General features: G+C 35.4%; 1 pseudogene; it reads right to left on the minus strand.

Moving 5' to 3' along the window:
- Positions 1-5,195: 5,195 nt before the first annotated feature.
- On the minus strand, positions 5,196-6,451 carry LOC119873753 (annotated as a pseudogene).
- Between the last annotated feature and the right edge of the window lie 314 nt (positions 6,452-6,765).

Consider the following 6,765-nt stretch of genomic DNA (forward strand, 5'->3'; position numbering starts at 1 on the left):
GGTAGTGGTTATCTACCTATCACATGGGAAAGAGTGAAGCACTCCTTCCAGGGAGGTGTAGAATCCTTTTAAGGGTGGTTTTCTCCTAGGGTCCCTTGTCCATGCCTGCTTTTCTTCCAACTATCCTTCATCAATGAGAAGATTGAAACAAAATTACATTTTGTTCTTTAAGCTGTCTAAGGCATTTAGAAGCAGCTAGCTCCTACATAAGCCTTGTATTCAGTATTCAATTTTATTCAACTTTGCTTTTAGTAGGCATTTATTCTTGGTGGTCTCTGCATTGTTAATATGTCCATGTGGACTACCAGTGTTTCAGTGTCTAATGGAATCATTGCTGACTTCAAATCAAGCCAGGTTAATAAATTGGCTCCAAATTCTTATTTCTTTGAGAGCTGTTACCTGGATAGGCTTTGTATATATATACAACTGCAGTTGTAGAGAACAGAATTTATTATATCTAGTTAAATGTAAATCAATTTAATGTAATGTACAAATTAAGGAATTATCAAGAGAGTTAAAGGCAGATTTTAGGATGAGCTTCCTGGAATGATCTCAAAGCTGCTTTACAAAATTGAGTCCTCATGAGAGCTGATCCTCAGGAATCTAGGGCTATTGTTACAAGATTTATGGTCATTAGAATCCGCTGTGATCTACACCAGCAATGTAGATGCTTAACTATAACAATGTTTAAAGTTTGTATCTTTTATGAATGCATCTGGTTGGCAGAACTAAAATTATATTTATAATTCTAACTTTATGGACAATGGAAAATGTAGTCTTTGCAGTCTTCGTATATAGATACACATAATTGACAGAATTTGGTAGATGCAAAATGTGTAAGTCCATAATAAAATATTTTTAGAGTAGTGATGTGTAAAAAAGAAATAAACATTATTGTCATCCCCAATTTATGGATGAGGCAGTACCACATAATGTGCTATACAAGGACATTTTCCTACAGACAATGTTGTGATACATAAAGCCAAATTGTTTTTGAGTAAACTGCATGTCTCTGGCTGTATGACATTCAATTAAAGCTGATATTATTTAAGATCATAGTAATAGTTTTAATTTATTAAGCATTTTTAGGGTATCAGGCATATTTGTAAGTCTTTTGCAAACCTTGTATAAATTAATATTTACAACTACTCTCTGAAGAAATTCCTATTATCCTCCATAATTTTTATATTAGGAAGCTGACTCTTGGAGAGTTTAGCTAATTTTTCCAAGGTCACACAAATGGAACTGTGTTTCTGGGGATTATATAGAGTGAAAGATGGAGTACATGAGTTGTTACTGAGACTTGAAAGGATCTGTCTCAAGGAAGCCATTGATATGTGCCAAATAAATGGCATTGTTGAGTACCATTGTGATATTTCACTATTGTCTATATGAAAACATCTCAAATTAAGAAAACACTGAAAGTGTGAGGTCTATGGGAGTCTAATCATAGGGTTCCATCTGGTACTTTAATGATTAAAATATAAGATTTTTCCCCATATATGTTCACAGTGGAGATTCTGGGAGGTAGATCTAAATAGAAAAGATAGGTTCTTTCTGTTGAGTAAGGAGTTTAAAGGTGCTGCTATTGTTATAAGGGTTATAGAGATTTTTGTCTATGATTCTGAAAAAGAAGGGGTTCTAGAAAACCCTGGCATAGAAACTTACTCAAACAAAATATCAGGACAGAATAATTATAATTACTCAAGGCAAGAGATAAAAATAGTTTAGATAGGAATAAGCATTTTGAGACCTCCATCCTTTGTTGACTAATTTAACAAATATTTTAGTTAATGGCTACACTACAATAAGCCTTTAGTATGCAATAATGAACAAAGTATTCCTTTCACTAGAAAAATACTCATAGTCCATTAATATAGTCAAGAAAGATGAAATTCCAGTATATTGCAAAAACTTCTAATTATATTGATAAGCATACTGTACTATGAGGCTCATGTGATCCTATATGACTGTAAATTATAGCATTGTGGGCAATGCAATCTTCATGGAGTTACAGGAAAGGCGGATGAGTTTCTATCTCACAAAGCACTGCACTTCATTTGAAATATCTTTTTTTTAAGATTTTATTTATTCAGGAGAGACAGAGAGAGAGAGAGAGAGAGAGAGAGAAAGACACAGGCAGAGAGGGAGAAGCAGGCTCCATGTAGGGAGCCCCACGTGGGACTCGATGCTGGGTCTCCAGGATCTCTCTGAAGGTGACGCTAAACTCCTGAGCCACCTGGACTGCCCGTGAAATATCTTATTAGATATGTTTCCTCTCCATATCTTTCCTCAAACTTCTAGATGCTGAATTGTCTCTTTCTTTCCTCCTTGATCACTCTCTCACTCACTTTCTACCTTTACTGTTTTATTCCTAGTTCCTAATAGCTCTCTAGCTTTTCTCTAGGCCTCCTAATAATTTACTTTTGAGGAAGACTAATTACAACTGTTAGCCTCTTATCCACAAGCTAGTAGGACATCTGCTTTTTAATAATGTGCCAATTACCTCCATGTATTCTGAGGTTGATGAGTGCCTATGTTTTAGGTCTATGAACTATTGTTCAGGCTACCAGGTTTCACTCTCCTCAGAAAGTGGAGGACAGGTTTCAGTTACAAATAAAGTTTTGCTGTAACATATTCATAATAAAAAAAAAGTTTATTAAATAAAATTGTTAGGGGATCCAAATATATTTTCTCTAAATCAACTCCTAGATCTGGGAAATGAACAAAGGGTTGTAGAAAGAGAGGTGGGAGGGGGATGGGGTGACTGGGCGACAGGCACTGGGGGGAGCACTTGACAGGATGAGCACTGGGTGTTATACTATATGTTGGCAAATAAAACTCCAATAAAAGTTTTACATAAATAAATAAAATAACATAAAATAAAGATTTTCTCTATGTCCTGAACTCACATCATATTTTTGAATAATTTCAGTATGTATTGCTAATTATTTTCAATGGTATATTATTATCCTCTATAGGTAAGCCCCACCCCCCAAGATGTCTTGCTGGCCTCCCATTTACTGACTACCATCATCTAACTGAGCTATTATTCTATTTGAATTTATAATATCAGAAGTGTATCAGTTGACAGATGATGTTGGAACCTCATAAATTACTAGGTGTAACCCAAATAATTATAGGAATCTTTTTGAATGGAAAAAAATAAGGTTTTGCATCATAGGAATTTCTATCATTAGAAAGTTCAATGTGCAAACCTTAACAAAAAGTGTTGTCATTAACTTCATGAAAAGTCAGTACACATCAAATAAATTGATTTTTACATAGTAGTCAAGAGACCTAATGTAAAATAAAATGAATACCAAATGCTTTAGAAAACATTTAATTATTTCTTTGTCATACAAAATGTCTAGTTGTGATAAAATGCACATTTTATTTGAACAGTTTTAAAAGCTAACTCAGTGTTTATGTTGTAAAATATTTAGTCAGTGCTCTGATTGCTAGGGCACCAGACCATTCTAAATTATGCAAACGTATTTATTTATTCAAAAAATATTTGTCTAATACCCACTACAAAGCAGACACATGTTCTAAATGAGGAAGATTAGTGACTTGTGGTAAATGTTCAACAACTGCATCTCAGGGGGGTGGAGGTGAGGGACTGATATATAGAGCTTATCTGTTTCTAAGATGTCACTTCTCTCACATGGCAAGTTTCAAGCTACTGACGGGAACTTTCTGAATACAGGATGGAGAAGACACAGCACAACTGGCTCTTGGGAAGTATAGAGGCAGGCCCCTGCACACCACTGCTGGAAGCACATCATTTTATCTGCAAAGAAGGCCAGAGGTCCCTGCTCTCATGGGGTGAGAGATGTGAGAGGATACAGACAATAAGCAATGAACATGATGGATTAGCAAATTATGGGTCTTTTATAAATTAATAACTATTTTGTAAAGGAGGAGAAAATTGAATAACCTTGGAAGTGGGGAGCTTCTGTAATTTTAAGTAGTGTCATTGAGGGAGGCCTTATTGAGGTGATGTGTGGATATCTGGGAGAGGAATGTGTTGGGCTTAAGAACCATTTAGTGTAAATACACTAAGGTCATAGGAGGAAAATCATGCTATTTGAAAGAAAGATTTATTGGTATCTTCCTTTCTAATACTATTAAATGTATTCGTTTTTGTCCTGTGGAACCTCCAGTAAAGGACTGAAGAAATGCAGTGATAGTGGGCTTGTACTTATTTTTGTTGCAATGATTTTTCTATGAACAAAGCATAGTATGAAACAAAGAAGGTTTTGTGTCATTTTCACAAAATGAGCTGTACATGTAAGCTGTTAGATCAAAATGGCCAGAAAAAGTAAGAGAATGTTATAACTCTTAGCCATCATTATCCAAAAGAGCAGTTTAACATCAAGCATTTATTTAAATATACCATAGTAAATTTGTGGTCATACCTAGTACCTAGGGATATAAATAAATAGGAATATTTATTTCTTCAGGCTTTTTTTAAAGAACTGGTATGGAGTATGTGGTAATTATGGGGTTTCAAGAAGTAGGGACTACTTCAAGTTTTCCCTAAGTAAGTGTGTCTTCATAATTGTGTTTTAAGCTGAGAAATTATATGGCACAGTAAAATTTTAAATTGGGTACCTGAGGAATATTTTGAGACTTCTCAAAAAAAGGAATTATATTATTTTTTTTCGTTACACATTTTTTACACTGTTACTAAGTGTGCTCTTATATGGAGAAGATAGTGTCTGTAATACTCCAGTAAGACTAAGTTATATTTATAGTCTTTGTATGGTAAATAAATAATAATGTTAAACATGACAATATTTTCTGAATTCCATGAAAGAGTGTTTCCTTGTGAAATTATAAAACAGTTTTAACTTATTGATCTTGTGGTGTTTTTGTCTTTCTTTGATTTTCTAAGCATTACTGTGAAAAAAGTGGAATTTAAAGATATTTAGAAGAGGGAAATGAGGCCAACCTCATAGTTATAGAGTGGAAAGACTAGTTTAAAGGAACGGAAGTGCAATGAAAAGGAATTGGAATTTAAAGGGAAAAATATCTATGAATTCAAATATCCTCAGTAAACTGCTAGCAATAGAAATATAAGCAATGAAATAGAACTCTAGTGAGGCTACATGGGAATTGTTAGACTTTGAGAACTCTGTTTTTTGTTTACTTGTTCTTCATTATGCCTCTAATTTATGACAGCACTTTTTTCATTTGCTTGAGAAAAATACAATCTTCCTTGCCCTGTCCAGGAAGGCTCGCTTGACTTGCTGGTTCCTTAGGCTGTAAATAAAGGGGTTCAGCATGGGAGCTACCAACGTGTCTAGCACAGCAACTCCCTTGCTCAGAGACACTCTTTTGCTGCTGGGTTAATATACATGAAAATGCAGCTGCCATAGGAGATAGAGATGACAATCATGTGGGAAGAACAACAGGTGGAAAAGGCCTTTGTCCTCTGACTAGTAGAAGGAATCCTCAAAATTGTTCTGAGGATATATATGTATGACAGAATTATTATCACCAATGTGAACATTAACATAAACACAGCACAGGAAAAACCCACTATCTCTAAGAATCTAGTGTCTGAACAAGAAAGATGTAGCAAGGGGAAATAGTCACAGGTAAAATGGTGTATAACATTGGACTTACAATAATCAAGCTGTATGAACAGCATGAGTGATGGGAATATGATTAAGAATGAAGCCGACCAAGAAGCAAAGACAAGGAGTATGCAGACTCTGGGATTCATGATGGTCATATAATGCAGAGGTTTGCCGATGGCAATGTATCTGTCATAGGACATGGCAGCCAGCAGGTAAAATTCAGTGACTCCCAAAAGAATGAAAAAAATAACTGAGCCATACAATCATTAAAGGAAACAGTTTTATCTCCTGTAATCAGGGTGCCCAGGAACTTGGGTATGCTCACAGTTGTGAATGAAATCTCAAGTAAGGAGAAGTTTCTGAGGAAGAAATACATGGGGGTCTGGAGGTGGGAATCCAGCAGGGTGAGGGTGATAATGGTCAGGTTCCCAGTGATGCTGAGAATGTAGGTGATGAGCAGAAAGACAAAGATCACCTCCTGAAGCTGTGGGTCATCTGACAATCCCAGGAGGATAAAGTCTGTTAGTTCTGTGTGGTTTCTCATTTTTCAGTTGCTTATTTGTGGTTCTCCTGCCAGACTTCTAGAAGAAAACACAAGGAATAAACTCGAAGAGTTAATTAACAAAGGTCTAAGTGTAGAGCCAGAATCTGGCTGAATTGGTGTGTCATTTTATGTAGAGGGAAAATTTTATGAATCTTCAATGGATTTTTCCCAGCCCATCATACATCTGTGCTGAAATCCCCTGGGAACTACTCCACTACATTGTGTATGTGTGCAAGTGACAGCAGATTGTGATCTTTAAAGGCATTGCAACACAGTCCTGTGCCTGGAAGTCATAGGAGGCTTCAAAGAAATACTTTTCTTTATTTATTGAAGTGATGTTGAGTGAGTTTGTAGTTGCATCACAAATGCCATTCAGGCAAAATTCTCTATGGAATGCTGAATTCCTGGCTGCACAGTTCCTAGGTTGTGTCTATTAAATTTCATTAAATTTAAGTTTCATTAAATTCCTTATATTTCATTCCTTTAATTAACTTTACTTCTGCTCAATAATAATTCTCTTTCTTTATCAGGGTTTGCTTTTCCTAGGAAGTACTGGTTCTTCATAACATCTAGGAGCTTCAAAACGCATTCTTATCAAATAAACAATATTTGATTTCAATCCCAAAATTGAAA

This window comes from Canis lupus, chromosome 10 (genome assembly GCF_011100685.1).
Source record: "Canis lupus familiaris isolate Mischka breed German Shepherd chromosome 10, alternate assembly UU_Cfam_GSD_1.0, whole genome shotgun sequence".
NCBI lineage: Eukaryota > Metazoa > Chordata > Mammalia > Carnivora > Canidae > Canis > Canis lupus.